We start from the raw sequence: 23,686 nt of genomic DNA on the forward strand, positions 1-23,686 counted from the left end.
CTGCTCTCTTTGTAGGCAAGCAAGGCTTTGTTGCAACTGCAATTCTTACTTCTTCTTGAAATGTAGGGACGACAGTACATTCCATCACATCCATCTAGTGTACACAGGTAGGTCCATTGTGGCGGGCAGGCGAGCGGGCGGGCTGCTTTATTGGCTGTTTGCTGTTCCCCTACTCCACTCCACTATTTGACTGTTGTGCTGCATCAATCAATCAATCAATCAATCAATCAATCAATCAATCAATCAATCAATCAATCAGTGGCTGGCTCAGGTGCAGCTCTTTAACTTACCTAAAAGGGAGGGCGGAGAGAAGACAAGGAAGGTGAATGAGGTGTTCCAATGTGAAATGCCGGAAACACAGAAACACAGACGACACACAACAAGAGGTGGCAATCTATTCATTAATTGCATTTAATCAATGAGCTCATTATCACTCATGCATTGTCCAACAGGTGTTGAAATAATGGGATTAAAAGGGGAGATCCCTTCAGAAAGACAGAAACAATAGCAAAGACAAAAAACACTTTTGGAATCTGCTTTTAGTCAACACATAAGGAAAGGGTGCACCGGTCCTGGAAATACTGCAATACCAGGTCAATGCGTGGAGTGGACAGAGCAAGCTCTATTTCCATCTCCCTGTTCTAAAAATCCATTTAATATATGGTCCCCAGATAGGGGACGTATCAGATATTAAACTGATAAGAACAGATACTACACTTGATCTTAGCCAAAAGGCCGAGAAGCGATAACCCGAACGGGCCGCGCGTTGCCCGAGCCTGCCCGATACTGCTGTTCAGCCCTTGCAGCGATTCAGCCTACTTCTAGGCAATTCCATGGGGCCCTGCAGGCTCACACACTCACAGCTACACGGGAGGTGAATAAAGGCCGGAGAGGAAGCCAGACAGGATTTGCTTCTTTTGCTTGCACCACAATGCAGTGCTGAAAGAGGAGGAATCTACATAAAAACGCCTTCCTGGCAACGCCCAAATGCCCTGCTGCCATGCAGATAAACACTGGCAGCGGCAGCAAGTGCATGCCCACAGCCACCCCTTGTTCCTTCACACCTTGTATCAGCTGTAATCCAGTCCAGTCCAGTGCTGCCTGCTGAGCAGCACTGACCAACACTGCCTGGGCCCAGGCTTTTATCTCTGAGGCCCCATTATGATGTCAGAAAGCTGGCTCTGGAATCCTGAGGGCTCCACTATGACACGTGCAAAGTTCCGTCTGAACTTTATATAAGACGGTGAGGCTCAGTCAGTCACTCAGTGTTGCCTGAGAGGGCAACACTGCAACAGCCGGCCGCCAGGCTGTCTTTTTTTTGCACAGCTAGTTGCCTCCAGGAGGCCACAAGAGGGAGACAAGGGACTGCAAAATGGAAAATAGGCATCCACCAACTTTACAGACAACTTCTCCTTGCTCCTACAACCTCCATCCTTGCACAGTTTGTTATTCTTCTAGGTAACATAGTAACAAATCCAAATTGCTGCTCTCTTTGTAGGCAAGCAAGGCTTTGTTGCAACTGCAATTCTTACTTCTTCTTGAAATGTAGGGACGACAGTACATTCCATCACATCCATCTAGTGTACACAGGTAGGTCCATTGTGGCGGGCAGGCGAGCGGGCGGGCTGCTTTATTGGCTGTTTGCTGTTCCCCTACTCCACTCCACTATTTGACTGTTGTGCTGCATCAATCAATCAATCAATCAATCAATCAATCAATCAATCAATCAATCAATCAGTGGCTGGCTCAGGTGCAGCTCTTTAACTTACCTAAAAGGGAGGGCGGAGAGAAGACAAGGAAGGTGAATGAGGTGTTCCAATGTGAAATGCCGGAAACACAGAAACACAGACGACACACAACAAGAGGTGGCAATCTATTCATTAATTGCATTTAATCAATGAGCTCATTATCACTCATGCATTGTCCAACAGGTGTTGAAATAATGGGATTAAAAGGGGAGATCCCTTCAGAAAGACAGAAACAATAGCAAAGACAAAAAACACTTTTGGAATCTGCTTTTAGTCAACACATAAGGAAAGGGTGCACCGGTCCTGGAAATACTGCAATACCAGGTCAATGCGTGGAGTGGACAGAGCAAGCTCTATTTCCATCTCCCTGTTCTAAAAATCCATTTAATATATGGTCCCCAGATAGGGGACGTATCAGATATTAAACTGATAAGAACAGATACTACACTTGATCTTAGCCAAAAGGCCGAGAAGCGATAACCCGAACGGGCCGCGCGTTGCCCGAGCCTGCCCGATACTGCTGTTCAGCCCTTGCAGCGATTCAGCCTACTTCTAGGCAATTCCATGGGGCCCTGCAGGCTCACACACTCACAGCTACACGGGAGGTGAATAAAGGCCGGAGAGGAAGCCAGACAGGATTTGCTTCTTTTGCTTGCACCACAATGCAGTGCTGAAAGAGGAGGAATCTACATAAAAACGCCTTCCTGGCAACGCCCAAATGCCCTGCTGCCATGCAGATAAACACTGGCAGCGGCAGCAAGTGCATGCCCACAGCCACCCCTTGTTCCTTCACACCTTGTATCAGCTGTAATCCAGTCCAGTCCAGTGCTGCCTGCTGAGCAGCACTGACCAACACTGCCTGGGCCCAGGCTTTTATCTCTGAGGCCCCATTATGATGTCAGAAAGCTGGCTCTGGAATCCTGAGGGCTCCACTATGACACGTGCAAAGTTCCGACTGAACTTTATATAAGACGGTGAGGCTCAGTCAGTCACTCAGTGTTGCCTGAGAGGGCAACACTGCAACAGCCGGCCGCCAGGCTGTCTTTTTTTTGCACAGCTAGTTGCCTCCAGGAGGCCACAAGAGGGAGACAAGGGACTGCAAAATGGAAAATAGGCATCCACCAACTTTACAGACAACTTCTCCTTGCTCCTACAACCTCCATCCTTGCACAGTTTGTTATTCTTCTAGGTAACATAGTAACAAATCCAAATTGCTGCTCTCTTTGTAGGCAAGCAAGGCTTTGTTGCAACTGCAATTCTTACTTCTTCTTGAAATGTAGGGACGACAGTACATTCCATCACATCCATCTAGTGTACACAGGTAGGTCCATTGTGGCGGGCAGGCGAGCGGGCGGGCTGCTTTATTGGCTGTTTGCTGTTCCCCTACTCCACTCCACTATTTGACTGTTGTGCTGCATCAATCAATCAATCAATCAATCAATCAATCAATCAATCAATCAATCAATCAATCAATCAATCAGTGGCTGGCTCAGGTGCAGCTCTTTAACTTACCTAAAAGGGAGGGCGGAGAGAAGACAAGGAAGGTGAATGAGGTGTTCCAATGTGAAATGCCGGAAACACAGAAACACAGACGACACACAACAAGAGGTGGCAATCTATTCATTAATTGCATTTAATCAATGAGCTCATTATCACTCATGCATTGTCCAACAGGTGTTGAAATAATGGGATTAAAAGGGGAGATCCCTTCAGAAAGACAGAAACAATAGCAAAGACAAAAAACACTTTTGGAATCTGCTTTTAGTCAACACATAAGGAAAGGGTGCACCGGTCCTGGAAATACTGCAATACCAGGTCAATGCGTGGAGTGGACAGAGCAAGCTCTATTTCCATCTCCCTGTTCTAAAAATCCATTTAATATATGGTCCCCAGATAGGGGACGTATCAGATATTAAACTGATAAGAACAGATACTACACTTGATCTTAGCCAAAAGGCCGAGAAGCGATAACCCGAACGGGCCGCGCGTTGCCCGAGCCTGCCCGATACTGCTGTTCAGCCCTTGCAGCGATTCAGCCTACTTCTAGGCAATTCCATGGGGCCCTGCAGGCTCACACACTCACAGCTACACGGGAGGTGAATAAAGGCCGGAGAGGAAGCCAGACAGGATTTGCTTCTTTTGCTTGCACCACAATGCAGTGCTGAAAGAGGAGGAATCTACATAAAAACGCCTTCCTGGCAACGCCCAAATGCCCTGCTGCCATGCAGATAAACACTGGCAGCGGCAGCAAGTGCATGCCCACAGCCACCCCTTGTTCCTTCACACCTTGTATCAGCTGTAATCCAGTCCAGTCCAGTGCTGCCTGCTGAGCAGCACTGACCAACACTGCCTGGGCCCAGGCTTTTATCTCTGAGGCCCCATTATGATGTCAGAAAGCTGGCTCTGGAATCCTGAGGGCTCCACTATGACACGTGCAAAGTTCCGTCTGAACTTTATATAAGACGGTGAGGCTCAGTCAGTCACTCAGTGTTGCCTGAGAGGGCAACACTGCAACAGCCGGCCGCCAGGCTGTCTTTTTTTTGCACAGCTAGTTGCCTCCAGGAGGCCACAAGAGGGAGACAAGGGACTGCAAAATGGAAAATAGGCATCCACCAACTTTACAGACAACTTCTCCTTGCTCCTACAACCTCCATCCTTGCACAGTTTGTTATTCTTCTAGGTAACATAGTAACAAATCCAAATTGCTGCTCTCTTTGTAGGCAAGCAAGGCTTTGTTGCAACTGCAATTCTTACTTCTTCTTGAAATGTAGGGACGACAGTACATTCCATCACATCCATCTAGTGTACACAGGTAGGTCCATTGTGGCGGGCAGGCGAGCGGGCGGGCTGCTTTATTGGCTGTTTGCTGTTCCCCTACTCCACTCCACTATTTGACTGTTGTGCTGCATCAATCAATCAATCAATCAATCAATCAATCAATCAATCAATCAATCAATCAATCAATCAGTGGCTGGCTCAGGTGCAGCTCTTTAACTTACCTAAAAGGGAGGGCGGAGAGAAGACAAGGAAGGTGAATGAGGTGTTCCAATGTGAAATGCCGGAAACACAGAAACACAGACGACACACAACAAGAGGTGGCAATCTATTCATTAATTGCATTTAATCAATGAGCTCATTATCACTCATGCATTGTCCAACAGGTGTTGAAATAATGGGATTAAAAGGGGAGATCCCTTCAGAAAGACAGAAACAATAGCAAAGACAAAAAACACTTTTGGAATCTGCTTTTAGTCAACACATAAGGAAAGGGTGCACCGGTCCTGGAAATACTGCAATACCAGGTCAATGCGTGGAGTGGACAGAGCAAGCTCTATTTCCATCTCCCTGTTCTAAAAATCCATTTAATATATGGTCCCCAGATAGGGGACGTATCAGATATTAAACTGATAAGAACAGATACTACACTTGATCTTAGCCAAAAGGCCGAGAAGCGATAACCCGAACGGGCCGCGCGTTGCCCGAGCCTGCCCGATACTGCTGTTCAGCCCTTGCAGCGATTCAGCCTACTTCTAGGCAATTCCATGGGGCCCTGCAGGCTCACACACTCACAGCTACACGGGAGGTGAATAAAGGCCGGAGAGGAAGCCAGACAGGATTTGCTTCTTTTGCTTGCACCACAATGCAGTGCTGAAAGAGGAGGAATCTACATAAAAACGCCTTCCTGGCAACGCCCAAATGCCCTGCTGCCATGCAGATAAACACTGGCAGCGGCAGCAAGTGCATGCCCACAGCCACCCCTTGTTCCTTCACACCTTGTATCAGCTGTAATCCAGTCCAGTCCAGTGCTGCCTGCTGAGCAGCACTGACCAACACTGCCTGGGCCCAGGCTTTTATCTCTGAGGCCCCATTATGATGTCAGAAAGCTGGCTCTGGAATCCTGAGGGCTCCACTATGACACGTGCAAAGTTCCGTCTGAACTTTATATAAGACGGTGAGGCTCAGTCAGTCACTCAGTGTTGCCTGAGAGGGCAACACTGCAACAGCCGGCCGCCAGGCTGTCTTTTTTTTGCACAGCTAGTTGCCTCCAGGAGGCCACAAGAGGGAGACAAGGGACTGCAAAATGGAAAATAGGCATCCACCAACTTTACAGACAACTTCTCCTTGCTCCTACAACCTCCATCCTTGCACAGTTTGTTATTCTTCTAGGTAACATAGTAACAAATCCAAATTGCTGCTCTCTTTGTAGGCAAGCAAGGCTTTGTTGCAACTGCAATTCTTACTTCTTCTTGAAATGTAGGGACGACAGTACATTCCATCACATCCATCTAGTGTACACAGGTAGGTCCATTGTGGCGGGCAGGCGAGCGGGCGGGCTGCTTTATTGGCTGTTTGCTGTTCCCCTACTCCACTCCACTATTTGACTGTTGTGCTGCATCAATCAATCAATCAATCAATCAATCAATCAATCAATCAGTGGCTGGCTCAGGTGCAGCTCTTTAACTTACCTAAAAGGGAGGGCGGAGAGAAGACAAGGAAGGTGAATGAGGTGTTCCAATGTGAAATGCCGGAAACACAGAAACACAGACGACACACAACAAGAGGTGGCAATCTATTCATTAATTGCATTTAATCAATGAGCTCATTATCACTCATGCATTGTCCAACAGGTGTTGAAATAATGGGATTAAAAGGGGAGATCCCTTCAGAAAGACAGAAACAATAGCAAAGACAAAAAACACTTTTGGAATCTGCTTTTAGTCAACACATAAGGAAAGGGTGCACCGGTCCTGGAAATACTGCAATACCAGGTCAATGCGTGGAGTGGACAGAGCAAGCTCTATTTCCATCTCCCTGTTCTAAAAATCCATTTAATATATGGTCCCCAGATAGGGGACGTATCAGATATTAAACTGATAAGAACAGATACTACACTTGATCTTAGCCAAAAGGCCGAGAAGCGATAACCCGAACGGGCCGCGCGTTGCCCGAGCCTGCCCGATACTGCTGTTCAGCCCTTGCAGCGATTCAGCCTACTTCTAGGCAATTCCATGGGGCCCTGCAGGCTCACACACTCACAGCTACACGGGAGGTGAATAAAGGCCGGAGAGGAAGCCAGACAGGATTTGCTTCTTTTGCTTGCACCACAATGCAGTGCTGAAAGAGGAGGAATCTACATAAAAACGCCTTCCTGGCAACGCCCAAATGCCCTGCTGCCATGCAGATAAACACTGGCAGCGGCAGCAAGTGCATGCCCACAGCCACCCCTTGTTCCTTCACACCTTGTATCAGCTGTAATCCAGTCCAGTCCAGTGCTGCCTGCTGAGCAGCACTGACCAACACTGCCTGGGCCCAGGCTTTTATCTCTGAGGCCCCATTATGATGTCAGAAAGCTGGCTCTGGAATCCTGAGGGCTCCACTATGACACGTGCAAAGTTCCGTCTGAACTTTATATAAGACGGTGAGGCTCAGTCAGTCACTCAGTGTTGCCTGAGAGGGCAACACTGCAACAGCCGGCCGCCAGGCTGTCTTTTTTTTGCACAGCTAGTTGCCTCCAGGAGGCCACAAGAGGGAGACAAGGGACTGCAAAATGGAAAATAGGCATCCACCAACTTTACAGACAACTTCTCCTTGCTCCTACAACCTCCATCCTTGCACAGTTTGTTATTCTTCTAGGTAACATAGTAACAAATCCAAATTGCTGCTCTCTTTGTAGGCAAGCAAGGCTTTGTTGCAACTGCAATTCTTACTTCTTCTTGAAATGTAGGGACGACAGTACATTCCATCACATCCATCTAGTGTACACAGGTAGGTCCATTGTGGCGGGCAGGCGAGCGGGCGGGCTGCTTTATTGGCTGTTTGCTGTTCCCCTACTCCACTCCACTATTTGACTGTTGTGCTGCATCAATCAATCAATCAATCAATCAATCAATCAATCAATCAATCAATCAATCAGTGGCTGGCTCAGGTGCAGCTCTTTAACTTACCTAAAAGGGAGGGCGGAGAGAAGACAAGGAAGGTGAATGAGGTGTTCCAATGTGAAATGCCGGAAACACAGAAACACAGACGACACACAACAAGAGGTGGCAATCTATTCATTAATTGCATTTAATCAATGAGCTCATTATCACTCATGCATTGTCCAACAGGTGTTGAAATAATGGGATTAAAAGGGGAGATCCCTTCAGAAAGACAGAAACAATAGCAAAGACAAAAAACACTTTTGGAATCTGCTTTTAGTCAACACATAAGGAAAGGGTGCACCGGTCCTGGAAATACTGCAATACCAGGTCAATGCGTGGAGTGGACAGAGCAAGCTCTATTTCCATCTCCCTGTTCTAAAAATCCATTTAATATATGGTCCCCAGATAGGGGACGTATCAGATATTAAACTGATAAGAACAGATACTACACTTGATCTTAGCCAAAAGGCCGAGAAGCGATAACCCGAACGGGCCGCGCGTTGCCCGAGCCTGCCCGATACTGCTGTTCAGCCCTTGCAGCGATTCAGCCTACTTCTAGGCAATTCCATGGGGCCCTGCAGGCTCACACACTCACAGCTACACGGGAGGTGAATAAAGGCCGGAGAGGAAGCCAGACAGGATTTGCTTCTTTTGCTTGCACCACAATGCAGTGCTGAAAGAGGAGGAATCTACATAAAAACGCCTTCCTGGCAACGCCCAAATGCCCTGCTGCCATGCAGATAAACACTGGCAGCGGCAGCAAGTGCATGCCCACAGCCACCCCTTGTTCCTTCACACCTTGTATCAGCTGTAATCCAGTCCAGTCCAGTGCTGCCTGCTGAGCAGCACTGACCAACACTGCCTGGGCCCAGGCTTTTATCTCTGAGGCCCCATTATGATGTCAGAAAGCTGGCTCTGGAATCCTGAGGGCTCCACTATGACACGTGCAAAGTTCCGTCTGAACTTTATATAAGACGGTGAGGCTCAGTCAGTCACTCAGTGTTGCCTGAGAGGGCAACACTGCAACAGCCGGCCGCCAGGCTGTCTTTTTTTTGCACAGCTAGTTGCCTCCAGGAGGCCACAAGAGGGAGACAAGGGACTGCAAAATGGAAAATAGGCATCCACCAACTTTACAGACAACTTCTCCTTGCTCCTACAACCTCCATCCTTGCACAGTTTGTTATTCTTCTAGGTAACATAGTAACAAATCCAAATTGCTGCTCTCTTTGTAGGCAAGCAAGGCTTTGTTGCAACTGCAATTCTTACTTCTTCTTGAAATGTAGGGACGACAGTACATTCCATCACATCCATCTAGTGTACACAGGTAGGTCCATTGTGGCGGGCAGGCGAGCGGGCGGGCTGCTTTATTGGCTGTTTGCTGTTCCCCTACTCCACTCCACTATTTGACTGTTGTGCTGCATCAATCAATCAATCAATCAATCAATCAATCAATCAATCAATCAATCAGTGGCTGGCTCAGGTGCAGCTCTTTAACTTACCTAAAAGGGAGGGCGGAGAGAAGACAAGGAAGGTGAATGAGGTGTTCCAATGTGAAATGCCGGAAACACAGAAACACAGACGACACACAACAAGAGGTGGCAATCTATTCATTAATTGCATTTAATCAATGAGCTCATTATCACTCATGCATTGTCCAACAGGTGTTGAAATAATGAGATTAAAAGGGGAGATCCCTTCAGAAAGACAGAAACAATAGCAAAGACAAAAAACACTTTTGGAATCTGCTTTTAGTCAACACATAAGGAAAGGGTGCACCGGTCCTGGAAATACTGCAATACCAGGTCAATGCGTGGAGTGGACAGAGCAAGCTCTATTTCCATCTCCCTGTTCTAAAAATCCATTTAATATATGGTCCCCAGATAGGGGACGTATCAGATATTAAACTGATAAGAACAGATACTACACTTGATCTTAGCCAAAAGGCCGAGAAGCGATAACCCGAACGGGCCGCACGTTGCCCGAGCCTGCCCGATACTGCTGTTCAGCCCTTGCAGCGATTCAGCCTACTTCTAGGCAATTCCATGGGGCCCTGCAGGCTCACACACTCACAGCTACACGGGAGGTGAATAAAGGCCGGAGAGGAAGCCAGACAGGATTTGCTTCTTTTGCTTGCACCACAATGCAGTGCTGAAAGAGGAGGAATCTACATAAAAACGCCTTCCTGGCAACGCCCAAATGCCCTGCTGCCATGCAGATAAACACTGGCAGCGGCAGCAAGTGCATGCCCACAGCCACCCCTTGTTCCTTCACACCTTGTATCAGCTGTAATCCAGTCCAGTCCAGTGCTGCCTGCTGAGCAGCACTGACCAACACTGCCTGGGCCCAGGCTTTTATCTCTGAGGCCCCATTATGATGTCAGAAAGCTGGCTCTGGAATCCTGAGGGCTCCACTATGACACGTGCAAAGTTCCGTCTGAACTTTATATAAGACGGTGAGGCTCAGTCAGTCACTCAGTGTTGCCTGAGAGGGCAACACTGCAACAGCCGGCCGCCAGGCTGTCTTTTTTTTGCACAGCTAGTTGCCTCCAGGAGGCCACAAGAGGGAGACAAGGGACTGCAAAATGGAAAATAGGCATCCACCAACTTTACAGACAACTTCTCCTTGCTCCTACAACCTCCATCCTTGCACAGTTTGTTATTCTTCTAGGTAACATAGTAACAAATCCAAATTGCTGCTCTCTTTGTAGGCAAGCAAGGCTTTGTTGCAACTGCAATTCTTACTTCTTCTTGAAATGTAGGGACGACAGTACATTCCATCACATCCATCTAGTGTACACAGGTAGGTCCATTGTGGCGGGCAGGCGAGCGGGCGGGCTGCTTTATTGGCTGTTTGCTGTTCCCCTACTCCACTCCACTATTTGACTGTTGTGCTGCATCAATCAATCAATCAATCAATCAATCAATCAATCAATCAATCAATCAATCAGTGGCTGGCTCAGGTGCAGCTCTTTAACTTACCTAAAAGGGAGGGCGGAGAGAAGACAAGGAAGGTGAATGAGGTGTTCCAATGTGAAATGCCGGAAACACAGAAACACAGACGACACACAACAAGAGGTGGCAATCTATTCATTAATTGCATTTAATCAATGAGCTCATTATCACTCATGCATTGTCCAACAGGTGTTGAAATAATGGGATTAAAAGGGGAGATCCCTTCAGAAAGACAGAAACAATAGCAAAGACAAAAAACACTTTTGGAATCTGCTTTTAGTCAACACATAAGGAAAGGGTGCACCGGTCCTGGAAATACTGCAATACCAGGTCAATGCGTGGAGTGGACAGAGCAAGCTCTATTTCCATCTCCCTGTTCTAAAAATCCATTTAATATATGGTCCCCAGATAGGGGACGTATCAGATATTAAACTGATAAGAACAGATACTACACTTGATCTTAGCCAAAAGGCCGAGAAGCGATAACCCGAACGGGCCGCGCGTTGCCCGAGCCTGCCCGATACTGCTGTTCAGCCCTTGCAGCGATTCAGCCTACTTCTAGGCAATTCCATGGGGCCCTGCAGGCTCACACACTCACAGCTACACGGGAGGTGAATAAAGGCCGGAGAGGAAGCCAGACAGGATTTGCTTCTTTTGCTTGCACCACAATGCAGTGCTGAAAGAGGAGGAATCTACATAAAAACGCCTTCCTGGCAACGACCCAAATGCCCTGCTGCCATGCAGATAAACACTGGCAGCGGCAGCAAGTGCATGCCCACAGCCACCCCTTGTTCCTTCACACCTTGTATCAGCTGTAATCCAGTCCAGTCCAGTGCTGCCTGCTGAGCAGCACTGACCAACACTGCCTGGGCCCAGGCTTTTATCTCTGAGGCCCCATTATGATGTCAGAAAGCTGGCTCTGGAATCCTGAGGGCTCCACTATGACACGTGCAAAGTTCCGTCTGAACTTTATATAAGACGGTGAGGCTCAGTCAGTCACTCAGTGTTGCCTGAGAGGGCAACACTGCAACAGCCGGCCGCCAGGCTGTCTTTTTTTTGCACAGCTAGTTGCCTCCAGGAGGCCACAAGAGGGAGACAAGGGACTGCAAAATGGAAAATAGGCATCCACCAACTTTACAGACAACTTCTCCTTGCTCCTACAACCTCCATCCTTGCACAGTTTGTTATTCTTCTAGGTAACATAGTAACAAATCCAAATTGCTGCTCTCTTTGTAGGCAAGCAAGGCTTTGTTGCAACTGCAATTCTTACTTCTTCTTGAAATGTAGGGACGACAGTACATTCCATCACATCCATCTAGTGTACACAGGTAGGTCCATTGTGGCGGGCAGGCGAGCGGGCGGGCTGCTTTATTGGCTGTTTGCTGTTCCCCTACTCCACTCCACTATTTGACTGTTGTGCTGCATCAATCAATCAATCAATCAATCAATCAATCAATCAGTGGCTGGCTCAGGTGCAGCTCTTTAACTTACCTAAAAGGGAGGGCGGAGAGAAGACAAGGAAGGTGAATGAGGTGTTCCAATGTGAAATGCCGGAAACACAGAAACACAGACGACACACAACAAGAGGTGGCAATCTATTCATTAATTGCATTTAATCAATGAGCTCATTATCACTCATGCATTGTCCAACAGGTGTTGAAATAATGGGATTAAAAGGGGAGATCCCTTCAGAAAGACAGAAACAATAGCAAAGACAAAAAACACTTTTGGAATCTGCTTTTAGTCAACACATAAGGAAAGGGTGCACCGGTCCTGGAAATACTGCAATACCAGGTCAATGCGTGGAGTGGACAGAGCAAGCTCTATTTCCATCTCCCTGTTCTAAAAATCCATTTAATATATGGTCCCCAGATAGGGGACGTATCAGATATTAAACTGATAAGAACAGATACTACACTTGATCTTAGCCAAAAGGCCGAGAAGCGATAACCCGAACGGGCCGCGCGTTGCCCGAGCCTGCCCGATACTGCTGTTCAGCCCTTGCAGCGATTCAGCCTACTTCTAGGCAATTCCATGGGGCCCTGCAGGCTCACACACTCACAGCTACACGGGAGGTGAATAAAGGCCGGAGAGGAAGCCAGACAGGATTTGCTTCTTTTGCTTGCACCACAATGCAGTGCTGAAAGAGGAGGAATCTACATAAAAACGCCTTCCTGGCAACGCCCAAATGCCCTGCTGCCATGCAGATAAACACTGGCAGCGGCAGCAAGTGCATGCCCACAGCCACCCCTTGTTCCTTCACACCTTGTATCAGCTGTAATCCAGTCCAGTCCAGTGCTGCCTGCTGAGCAGCACTGACCAACACTGCCTGGGCCCAGGCTTTTATCTCTGAGGCCCCATTATGATGTCAGAAAGCTGGCTCTGGAATCCTGAGGGCTCCACTATGACACGTGCAAAGTTCCGTCTGAACTTTATATAAGACGGTGAGGCTCAGTCAGTCACTCAGTGTTGCCTGAGAGGGCAACACTGCAACAGCCGGCCGCCAGGCTGTCTTTTTTTTGCACAGCTAGTTGCCTCCAGGAGGCCACAAGAGGGAGACAAGGGACTGCAAAATGGAAAATAGGCATCCACCAACTTTACAGACAACTTCTCCTTGCTCCTACAACCTCCATCCTTGCACAGTTTGTTATTCTTCTAGGTAACATAGTAACAAATCCAAATTGCTGCTCTCTTTGTAGGCAAGCAAGGCTTTGTTGCAACTGCAATTCTTACTTCTTCTTGAAATGTAGGGACGACAGTACATTCCATCACATCCATCTAGTGTACACAGGTAGGTCCATTGTGGCGGGCAGGCGAGCGGGCGGGCTGCTTTATTGGCTGTTTGCTGTTCCCCTACTCCACTCCACTATTTGACTGTTGTGCTGCATCAATCAATCAATCAATCAATCAATCAATCAATCAATCAATCAATCAATCAATCAGTGGCTGGCTCAGGTGCAGCTCTTTAACTTACCTAAAAGGGAGGGCGGAGAGAAGACAAGGAAGGTGAATGAGGTGTTCCAATGTGAAATGCCGGAAACACAGAAACACAGACGACACACAACAAGAGGTGGCAATCTATTCATTAATTGCATTTAATCAATGAGCTCATTATCACTCATGCATTGTCCAACAGGTGTTGAAATAATGGGATTAAAAGGGCAGATCCCTTCAGAAAGACAGAAACAATAGCAAAGACAAAAAACACTTTTGGAATCTGCTTTTAGTCAACACATAAGGAAAGGGTGCACCGGTCCTGGAAATACTGCAATACCAGGTCAATGCGTGGAGTGGACAGAGCAAGCTCTATTTCCATCTCCCTGTTCTAAAAATCCATTTAATATATGGTCCCCAGATAGGGGACGTATCAGATATTAAACTGATAAGAACAGATACTACACTTGATCTTAGCCAAAAGGCCGAGAAGCGATAACCCGAACGGGCCGCGCGTTGCCCGAGCCTGCCCGATACTGCTGTTCAGCCCTTGCAGCGATTCAGCCTACTTCTAGGCAATTCCATGGGGCCCTGCAGGCTCACACACTCACAGCTACACGGGAGGTGAATAAAGGCCGGAGAGGAAGCCAGACAGGATTTGCTTCTTTTGCTTGCACCACAATGCAGTGCTGAAAGAGGAGGAATCTACATAAAAACGCCTTCCTGGCAACGCCCAAATGCCCTGCTGCCATGCAGATAAACACTGGCAGCGGCAGCAAGTGCATGCCCACAGCCACCCCTTGTTCCTTCACACCTTGTATCAGCTGTAATCCAGTCCAGTCCAGTGCTGCCTGCTGAGCAGCACTGACCAACACTGCCTGGGCCCAGGCTTTTATCTCTGAGGCCCCATTATGATGTCAGAAAGCTGGCTCTGGAATCCTGAGGGCTCCACTATGACACGTGCAAAGTTCCGTCTGAACTTTATATAAGACGGTGAGGCTCAGTCAGTCACTCAGTGTTGCCTGAGAGGGCAACACTGCAACAGCCGGCCGCCAGGCTGTCTTTTTTTTGCACAGCTAGTTGCCTCCAGGAGGCCACAAGAGGGAGACAAGGGACTGCAAAATGGAAAATAGGCATCCACCAACTTTACAGACAACTTCTCCTTGCTCCTACAACCTCCATCCTTGCACAGTTTGTTATTCTTCTAGGTAACATAGTAACAAATCCAAATTGCTGCTCTCTTTGTAGGCAAGCAAGGCTTTGTTGCAACTGCAATTCTTACTTCTTCTTGAAATGTAGGGACGACAGTACATTCCATCACATCCATCTAGTGTACACAGGTAGGTCCATTGTGGCGGGCAGGCGAGCGGGCGGGCTGCTTTATTGGCTGTTTGCTGTTCCCCTACTCCACTCCACTATTTGACTGTTGTGCTGCATCAATCAATCAATCAATCAATCAATCAATCAATCAATCAATCAATCAATCAATCAATCAATCAGTGGCTGGCTCAGGTGCAGCTCTTTAACTTACCTAAAAGGGAGGGCGGAGAGAAGACAAGGAAGGTGAATGAGGTGTTCCAATGTGAAATGCCGGAAACACAGAAACACAGACGACACACAACAAGAGGTGGCAATCTATTCATTAATTGCATTTAATCAATGAGCTCATTATCACTCATGCATTGTCCAACAGGTGTTGAAATAATGGGATTAAAAGGGGAGATCCCTTCAGAAAGACAGAAACAATAGCAAAGACAAAAAACACTTTTGGAATCTGCTTTTAGTCAACACATAAGGAAAGGGTGCACCGGTCCTGGAAATACTGCAATACCAGGTCAATGCGTGGAGTGGACAGAGCAAGCTCTATTTCCATCTCCCTGTTCTAAAAATCCATTTAATATATGGTCCCCAGATAGGGGACGTATCAGATATTAAACTGATAAGAACAGATACTACACTTGATCTTAGCCAAAAGGCCGAGAAGCGATAACCCGAACGGGCCGCGCGTTGCCCGAGCCTGCCCGATACTGCTGTTCAGCCCTTGCAGCGATTCAGCCTACTTCTAGGCAATTCCATGGGGCCCTGCAGGCTCACACACTCACAGCTACACGGGAGGTGAATAAAGGCCGGAGAGGAAGCCAGACAGGATTTGCTTCTTTTGCTTGCACCACAATGCAGTGCTGAAAGAGGAGGAATCTACATAAAAACGCCTTCCTGGCAACGCCCAAATGCCCTGCTGCCATGCAGATAAACACTGGCAGCGGCAGCAAGTGCATGCCCACAGCCACCCCTTGTTCCTTCACACCTTGTATCAGCTGTAATCCAGTCCAGTCCAGTGCTGCCTGCTGAGCAGCACTGACCAACACTGCCTGGGCCCAGGCTTTTATCTCTGAGGCCCCATTATGATGTCAGAAAGCTGGCTCTGGAATCCTGAGGGCTCCACTATGACACGTGCAAAGTTCCGTCTGAACTTTATATAAGACGGTGAGGCTCAGTCAGTCACTCAGTGTTGCCTGAGAGGGCAACACTGCAACAGCCGGCCGCCAGGCTGTCTTTTTTTTGCACAGCTAGTTGCCTCCAGGAGGCCACAAGAGGGAGACAAGGGACTGCAAAATGGAAAATAGGCATCCACCAACTTTACAGACAACTTCTCCTTGCTCCTACAACCTCCATCCTTGCACAGTTTGTTATTCTTCTAGGTAACATAGTAACAAATCCAAATTGCTGCTCTCTTTGTAGGCAAGCAAGGCTTTGTTGCAACTGCAATTCTTACTTCTTCTTGAAATGTAGGGACGACAGTACATTCCATCACATCCATCTAGTGTACACAGGTAGGTCCATTGTGGCGGGCAGGCGAGCGGGCGGGCTGCTTTATTGGCTGTTTGCTGTTCCCCTACTCCACTCCACTATTTGACTGTTGTGCTGCATCAATCAATCAATCAATCAATCAATCAATCAATCAATCAATCAATCAATCAATCAATCAGTGGCTGGCTCAGGTGCAGCTCTTTAACTTACCTAAAAGGGAGGGCGGAGAGAAGACAAGGAAGGTGAATGAGGTGTTCCAATGTGAAATGCCGGAAACACAGAAACACAGACGACACACAACAAGAGGTGGCAATCTATTCATTAATTGCATTTAATCAATGAGCTCATTATCACTCATGCATTGTCCAACAGGTGTTGAAATAATGGGATTAAAAGGGGAGATCCCTTCAGAAAGACAGAAACAATAGCAAAGACAAAAAACACTTTTGGAATCTGCTTTTAGTCAACACATAAGGAAAGGGTGCACCGGTCCTGGAAATACTGCAATACCAGGTCAATGCGTGGAGTGGACAGAGCAAGCTCTATTTCCATCTCCCTGTTCTAAAAATCCATTTAATATATGGTCCCCAGATAGGGGACGTATCAGATATTAAACTGATAAGAACAGATACTACACTTGATCTTAGCCAAAAGGCCGAGAAGCGATAACCCGAACGGGCCGCGCGTTGCCCGAGCCTGCCCGATACTGCTGTTCAGCCCTTGCAGCGATTCAGCCTACTTCTAGGCAATTCCATGGGGCCCTGCAGGCTCACACACTCACAGCTACACGGGAGGTGAATAAAGGCCGGAGAGGAAGCCAGACAGGATTTGCTTCTTTTGCTTGCACCACAATGCAGTGCTGAAAGAGGAGGAATCTACATAAAAACGCCTTCCTGGCAACGCCCAAATGCCCTGCTGCCATGCAGATAAACACTGGCAGCGGCAGCAAGTGCATGCCCACAGCCACCCCTTGTTCCTTCACACCTTGTATCAGCTGTAATCCAGTCCAGTCCAGTGCTGCCTGCTGAGCAGCACTGACCAACACTGCCTGGGCCCAGGCTTTTATCTCTGAGGCCCCATTATGATGTCAGAAAGCTGGCTCTGGAATCCTGAGGGCTCCACTATGACACGTGCAAAGTTCCGTCTGAACTTTATATAAGACGGTGAGGCTCAGTCAGTCACTCAGTGTTGCCTGAGAGGGCAACACTGCAACAGCCGGCCGCCAGGCTGTCTTTTTTTTGCACAGCTAGTTGCCTCCAGGAGGCCACAAGAGGGAGACAAGGGACTGCAAAATGGAAAATAGGCATCCACCAACTTTACAGACAACTTCTCCTTGCTCCTACAACCTCCATCCTTGCACAGTTTGTTATTCTTCTAGGTAACATAGTAACAAATCCAAATTGCTGCTCTCTTTGTAGGCAAGCAAGGCTTTGTTGCAACTGCAATTCTTACTTCTTCTTGAAATGTAGGGACGACAGTACATTCCATCACATCCATCTAGTGTACACAGGTAGGTCCATTGTGGCGGGCAGGCGAGCGGGCGGGCTGCTTTATTGGCTGTTTGCTGTTCCCCTACTCCACTCCACTATTTGACTGTTGTGCTGCATCAATCAATCAATCAATCAATCAATCAATCAATCAATCAATCAATCAATCAATCAATCAATCAATCAGTGGCTGGCTCAGGTGCAGCTCTTTAACTTACCTAAAAGGGAGGGCGGAGAGAAGACAAGGAAGGTGAATGAGGTGTTCCAATGTGAAATGCCGGAAACACAGAAACACAGACGACACACAACAAGAGGTGGCAATCTATTCATTAATTGCATTTAATCAATGAGCTCATTATCACTCATGCATTGTCCAACAGGTGTTGAAATAATGGGATTAAAAGGGCAGATCCCTTCAGAAAGACAGAAACAATAGCAAAGACAAAAAACACTTTTGGAATCTGCTTTTAGTCAACACATAAGGAAAGGGTGCACCGGTCCTGGAAATACTGCAATACCAGGTCAATGCGTGGAGTGGACAGAGCAAGCTCTATTTCCATCTCCCTGTTCTAAAAATCCATTTAATATATGGTCCCCAGATAGGGGACGTATCAGATATTAAACTGATAAGAACAGATACTACACTTGATCTTAGCCAAAAGGCCGAGAAGCGATAACCCGAACGGGCCGCGCGTTGCCCGAGCCTGCCCGATACTGCTGTTCAGCCCTTGCAGCGATTCAGCCTACTTCTAGGCAATTCCATGGGGCCCTGCAGGCTCACACACTCACAGCTACACGGGAGGTGAATAAAGGCCGGAGAGGAAGCCAGACAGGATTTGCTTCTTTTGCTTGCACCACAATGCAGTGCTGAAAGAGGAGGAATCTACATAAAAACGCCTTCCTGGCAACGCCCAAATGCCCTGCTGCCATGCAGATAAACACTGGCAGCGGCAGCAAGTGCATGCCCACAGCCACCCCTTGTTCCTTCACACCTTGTATCAGCTGTAATCCAGTCCAGTCCAGTGCTGCCTGCTGAGCAGCACTGACCAACACTGCCTGGGCCCAGGCTTTTATCTCTGAGGCCCCATTATGATGTCAGAAAGCTGGCTCTGGAATCCTGAGGGCTCCACTATGACACGTGCAAAGTTCCGTCTGAACTTTATATAAGACGGTGAGGCTCAGTCAGTCACTCAGTGTTGCCTGAGAGGGCAACACTGCAACAGCCGGCCGCCAGGCTGTCTTTTTTTTGCACAGCTAGTTGCCTCCAGGAGGCCACAAGAGGGAGACAAGGGACTGCAAAATGGAAAATAGGCATCCACCAACTTTACAGACAACTTCTCCTTGCTCCTACAACCTCCATCCTTGCACAGTTTGTTATTCTTCTAGGTAACATAGTAACAAATCCAAATTGCTGCTCTCTTTGTAGGCAAGCAAGGCTTTGTTGCAACTGCAATTCTTACTTCTTCTTGAAATGTAGGGACGACAGTACATTCCATCACATCCATCTAGTGTACACAGGTAGGTCCATTGTGGCGGGCAGGCGAGCGGGCGGGCTGCTTTATTGGCTGTTTGCTGTTCCCCTACTCCACTCCACTATTTGACTGTTGTGCTGCATCAATCAATCAATCAATCAATCAATCAATCAATCAATCAATCAATCAATCAATCAATCAGTGGCTGGCTCAGGTGCAGCTCTTTAACTTACCTAAAAGGGAGGGCGGAGAGAAGACAAGGAAGGTGAATGAGGTGTTCCAATGTGAAATGCCGGAAACACAGAAACACAGACGACACACAACAAGAGGTGGCAATCTATTCATTAATTGCATTTAATCAATGAGCTCATTATCACTCATGCATTGTCCAACAGGTGTTGAAATAATGGGATTAAAAGGGGAGATCCCTTCAGAAAGACAGAAACAATAGCAAAGACAAAAAACACTTTTGGAATCTGCTTTTAGTCAACACATAAGGAAAGGGTGCACCGGTCCTGGAAATACTGCAATACCAGGTCAATGCGTGGAGTGGACAGAGCAAGCTCTATTTCCATCTCCCTGTTCTAAAAATCCATTTAATATATGGTCCCCAGATAGGGGATGTATCAGATATTAAACTGATAAGAACAGATACTACACTTGATCTTAGCCAAAAGGCCGAGAAGCGATAACCCGAACGGGCCGCGCGTTGCCCGAGCCTGCCCGATACTGCTGTTCAGCCCTTGCAGCGATTCAGCCTACTTCTAGGCAATTCCATGGGGCCCTGCAGGCTCACACACTCACAGCTACACGGGAGGTGAATAAAGGCCGGAGAGGAAGCCAGACAGGATTTGCTTCTTTTGCTTGCACCACAATGCAGTGCTGAAAGAGGAGGAATCTACATAAAAACGCCTTCCTGGCAACGCCCAAATGCCCTGCTGCCATGCAGATAAACACTGGCAGCGGCAGCAAGTGCATGCCCACAGCCACCCCTTGTTCCTTCACACCTTGTATCAGCTGTAATCCAGTCCAGTCCAGTGCTGCCTGCTGAGCAGCACTGACCAACACTGCCTGGGCCCAGGCTTTTATCTCTGAGGCCCCATTATGATGTCAGAAAGCTGGCTCTGGAATCCTGAGGGCTCCACTATGACACGTGCAAAGTTCCGTCTGAACTTTATATAAGACGGTGAGGCTCAGTCAGTCACTCAGTGTTGCCTGAGAGGGCAACACTGCAACAGCCGGCCGCCAGGCTGTCTTTTTTTTGCACAGCTAGTTGCCTCCAGGAGGCCACAAGAGGGAGACAAGGGACTGCAAAATGGAAAATAGGCATCCACCAACTTTACAGACAACTTCTCCTTGCTCCTACAACCTCCATCCTTGCACAGTTTGTTATTCTTCTAGGTAACATAGTGTGAAGGATGGAGTGGACAGAAGTTAATGTTTATAATAATTTTCTTTCTTTAATAAAATATAGACTATAGAGTTGTGTACATAATTGTGATGAAGCAATAGTAATAGGATTAGATAAGTATACGTGGCAAGATGGCCCCTGAACAGGGACTACGCACTAATAAAATAACAAGTCACTTCCTGGTATGAACAAACTATGAACTATGAAGACATATCTAAAGGACCAGATAAGGGTGAACCTATCCAAGGATGACACAAAGTAACAAGAGGCTTACAGTGATACGTGCTTTTATAAAAGTGTGATAACATGTACCCACCCCCAGGAGAAAGGAGATATAGAACAAATGTGTGTAATAAATAAATCAGGGACGCCTGATGCTGAGTGAGGAGCTTTGTACCAGACTCTGTGTGGTGTGATTCCTTTCGTACGAACTCAGCGTATTATCCCTGCCGGTTGAGACTGATTAGTACCCGAACATTTTGGCGCTCGACGTGGGGCCACACTCGAGGGATAAGCCGTGTCCGTGATCGACGACCCCCAGACGCCTCAACATCGAATCACCAGCCACGCTCCCAGGAAGTCTGATCAGCTTCAAATAAAACACGGTAAGGTTAAGTTCATGTTTATGAATATTGGCTCTTATCCGTGTGGGAGAGTGAGCAGGTGATAAGATACCGAGGTATTTGGAGTCGATCCCGGCCACACTCTCAGCGACAGAGAGTTAACCCGCTGTGTGGTTCCAAGAATCATAGTATAGATAGTCGCGTCTCGCCGGCATAGGTGATAAGTATAAGTGTGATAATTTAATTGGTCGCAGGGTATAGGTTGATACCATTAAGACGACAGGTGTAATAATTTAATTTAATTGGTCGCAGGGTATAGGTTGATACCATTAAGACGACAGGTGTAATAATTTAATTTAATTGGTCGCAGGGTATAGGTTGATACCATTAAGACGACAGGTGTAATAATTTAATTTAATTGGTCGCAGGGTATAGGTTGATACCATTAAGACGACAGGTGTAATAATTTAATTTAATTGGTCGCAGGGTATAGGTTGATACCATTAAGACGACAGAGACAGACAGTCAGTTATAATTGTGTTAAAAAAAAAAAAAATAAATAAATAAAAATTGTGTTTTGTGTTCAGAAACATCGAGAATAAGGTTTCATTCTCAGGACGGTGTTAAATATAGAACAGTATGGTTAATGTGTTTAAAACAAAGAGACAGGCAAAGGAATGTGGTTCATTAACCGCAAAAGAGATAGTAGAAAAAAGAGAAGGCAAGAAGAATGTAGAAAATAGTAAGAAAGTTATGCACATATGTGGCATATTTATAGATGGAAGATTACAACCAGGAGAATGGGCTGCAGCTCTTAGGGAAAACAAGGGAAGATTAAGTGACGAAGGAAAGTTAGATGAAGCATTAGCTTGGCAAAGAACAGCCATAGCCATAACTAAAGACAAGTTTACTGAGCAAGAAATACGAGACAGAAAGGGTAAAATCATCAAATATGTGTATTACAAAGAACGTGTCCAGCCACCGCCCTATAATGGCGACGGTGGAATTCTAACTTCGTGGGAGTGTCCCAGTTGTGGTTAACAGAACCCGCCCCAAGTTGAATATTGTGTATCATGTCACTTTCCACGCCCCGATCCTCCCATATATGCCACGCCTTCGGCACCACTCCCCGCCCCAGGAGGCCATCTTGGTACACCTAAACCTGTTGTTCCGTTATATCCGGTACTCACACAAGAAGGTGGATTTTATAAGCCCCCTCCGTAGGATGTGGCCACGCCCGGCCCAACCAAATCAGTATGAAATAATCACCTTGTTAATTTTGTCATTTGTAGTGTTTTTTCTATTTACAGAAGTTCCAGTTTTAGTTCACTGATGAAACAACACGTCATCATAATATAGAGATGGTGGCCGTCAGATTGTACGGTTAAACATTAACGTAGATAATTCCTGTACAATGGTGTGATAAATGATTGCAGATACGTATGTTGTTTTGCCGGCATTGAAAGTGTTAAGATTGTGAGAAGCTGCGAGTTTGTGACCTCCCTCCCCCCTAAAGTGTGCTGTGTTTGAGAGGAGGAGGAGGGGGGCTGACTGGGTGCAGTCTGCAGGGCTGATGAGACAGAGGGATCTCAATATGCACTGCTGAGATATATATATATCAGTAATGTCTACAAACCGAAATACATTTCTTCTCTTTTGCGCAAGCGCTGTTGGTTATAAAAGTTACGATATTTATGTGTTATGATGTGATCAGATTTCATGTGTTTTGATGTTAATTCAGATGTATTAAACTACAGATACTGTGAGACACGGGGTTTTGAAAATGTATGTGCCCCCCACCGTTCCCTATTTTTATATACTGTTTATTGGTTTGCAGTAATTAATGTGATCAGAGATAATATTTTCTGTTTTATTGAATAACTAACTACAATTGTTTTGTTTTTGATTTCACACATGAGTTATGTCATTGTAAAGATCAAATGTTTGTCAGGAAAAAGTCATTTTTGTTTCAGGCTGTTGTACATTACAGGGGGTTAAATTAGTGTTATGTTGAGATGTAGTTTTGAACTCTGCTACATTACTCTCGCAGAGTCCACAAAGGGGGGAAGGGTGAAGGAACTGACATCACTCACACGAGTCTTTATGGATTTAGATGAGGGAGAAGGCAAAACAAAACTTGTCTGGACATTGTTAATTTGATGTAAAGTTTTTGGGAATGTTTTATTTTTATTTGTTTTTGTATTAATCAAGTATTTGCAGAACCTGATAAAAGTGAGATTCTCAAAGTATTCTGGATTATCAGCTGAATGAGGAGGAGTTGTGTTTGGTAGCGGCTTGTGACACCAATCCATGGAGTACCTCTACGCAAGCATATACTTTGTACTGTACTGAACAAAATGGACATGACACTGCGGTTCTCACACAAAGTCA

The 23,686-nt window shown here is 46.8% G+C and overlaps 14 non-coding genes across 14 annotated transcripts; all 14 read right to left on the bottom strand.

The window, feature by feature from the left end:
- Nucleotides 1–556: 556 nt before the first annotated feature.
- Nucleotides 557–747, bottom strand: LOC142687930 (U2 spliceosomal RNA). Its single transcript, XR_012857109.1, has one exon. It is a non-coding gene; the product is annotated as a U2 spliceosomal RNA (small nuclear RNA).
- Nucleotides 748–2,035: 1,288 nt separating this feature from the next.
- Nucleotides 2,036–2,226, bottom strand: LOC142687932 (U2 spliceosomal RNA). The gene has a single exon (XR_012857110.1). It is a non-coding gene; the product is annotated as a U2 spliceosomal RNA (small nuclear RNA).
- A 1,300-nt stretch (nucleotides 2,227–3,526) lies between these two features.
- Nucleotides 3,527–3,717, bottom strand: LOC142687933 (U2 spliceosomal RNA). The gene has a single exon (XR_012857111.1). It is a non-coding gene; the product is annotated as a U2 spliceosomal RNA (small nuclear RNA).
- Nucleotides 3,718–5,013: 1,296 nt separating this feature from the next.
- Nucleotides 5,014–5,204, bottom strand: LOC142687934 (U2 spliceosomal RNA). The gene has a single exon (XR_012857112.1). It is a non-coding gene; the product is annotated as a U2 spliceosomal RNA (small nuclear RNA).
- A 1,276-nt stretch (nucleotides 5,205–6,480) lies between these two features.
- Nucleotides 6,481–6,671, bottom strand: LOC142687935 (U2 spliceosomal RNA). Its single transcript, XR_012857113.1, has one exon. It is a non-coding gene; the product is annotated as a U2 spliceosomal RNA (small nuclear RNA).
- Nucleotides 6,672–7,959: 1,288 nt separating this feature from the next.
- On the bottom strand, nucleotides 7,960–8,150 carry LOC142687936 (U2 spliceosomal RNA). The gene has a single exon (XR_012857114.1). It is a non-coding gene; the product is annotated as a U2 spliceosomal RNA (small nuclear RNA).
- Nucleotides 8,151–9,434: 1,284 nt separating this feature from the next.
- LOC142687937 (U2 spliceosomal RNA) lies at nucleotides 9,435–9,625 on the bottom strand. The gene has a single exon (XR_012857115.1). It is a non-coding gene; the product is annotated as a U2 spliceosomal RNA (small nuclear RNA).
- A 1,288-nt stretch (nucleotides 9,626–10,913) lies between these two features.
- Nucleotides 10,914–11,104, bottom strand: LOC142687938 (U2 spliceosomal RNA). Its single transcript, XR_012857116.1, has one exon. It is a non-coding gene; the product is annotated as a U2 spliceosomal RNA (small nuclear RNA).
- Nucleotides 11,105–12,377: 1,273 nt separating this feature from the next.
- On the bottom strand, nucleotides 12,378–12,568 carry LOC142687939 (U2 spliceosomal RNA). The gene has a single exon (XR_012857117.1). It is a non-coding gene; the product is annotated as a U2 spliceosomal RNA (small nuclear RNA).
- Nucleotides 12,569–13,860: 1,292 nt separating this feature from the next.
- LOC142687940 (U2 spliceosomal RNA) lies at nucleotides 13,861–14,051 on the bottom strand. Its single transcript, XR_012857118.1, has one exon. It is a non-coding gene; the product is annotated as a U2 spliceosomal RNA (small nuclear RNA).
- Nucleotides 14,052–15,351: 1,300 nt separating this feature from the next.
- On the bottom strand, nucleotides 15,352–15,542 carry LOC142687943 (U2 spliceosomal RNA). Its single transcript, XR_012857120.1, has one exon. It is a non-coding gene; the product is annotated as a U2 spliceosomal RNA (small nuclear RNA).
- A 1,296-nt stretch (nucleotides 15,543–16,838) lies between these two features.
- On the bottom strand, nucleotides 16,839–17,029 carry LOC142687944 (U2 spliceosomal RNA). Its single transcript, XR_012857121.1, has one exon. It is a non-coding gene; the product is annotated as a U2 spliceosomal RNA (small nuclear RNA).
- A 1,304-nt stretch (nucleotides 17,030–18,333) lies between these two features.
- LOC142687945 (U2 spliceosomal RNA) lies at nucleotides 18,334–18,524 on the bottom strand. Its single transcript, XR_012857122.1, has one exon. It is a non-coding gene; the product is annotated as a U2 spliceosomal RNA (small nuclear RNA).
- A 1,296-nt stretch (nucleotides 18,525–19,820) lies between these two features.
- Nucleotides 19,821–20,011, bottom strand: LOC142688022 (U2 spliceosomal RNA). The gene has a single exon (XR_012857192.1). It is a non-coding gene; the product is annotated as a U2 spliceosomal RNA (small nuclear RNA).
- Nucleotides 20,012–23,686: the final 3,675 nt, after the last annotated feature.

This window comes from Rhinoderma darwinii (assembly GCF_050947455.1).
Source record: "Rhinoderma darwinii isolate aRhiDar2 chromosome 5 unlocalized genomic scaffold, aRhiDar2.hap1 SUPER_5_unloc_24, whole genome shotgun sequence".
Taxonomy (NCBI): Eukaryota; Metazoa; Chordata; class Amphibia; order Anura; family Rhinodermatidae; genus Rhinoderma; species Rhinoderma darwinii.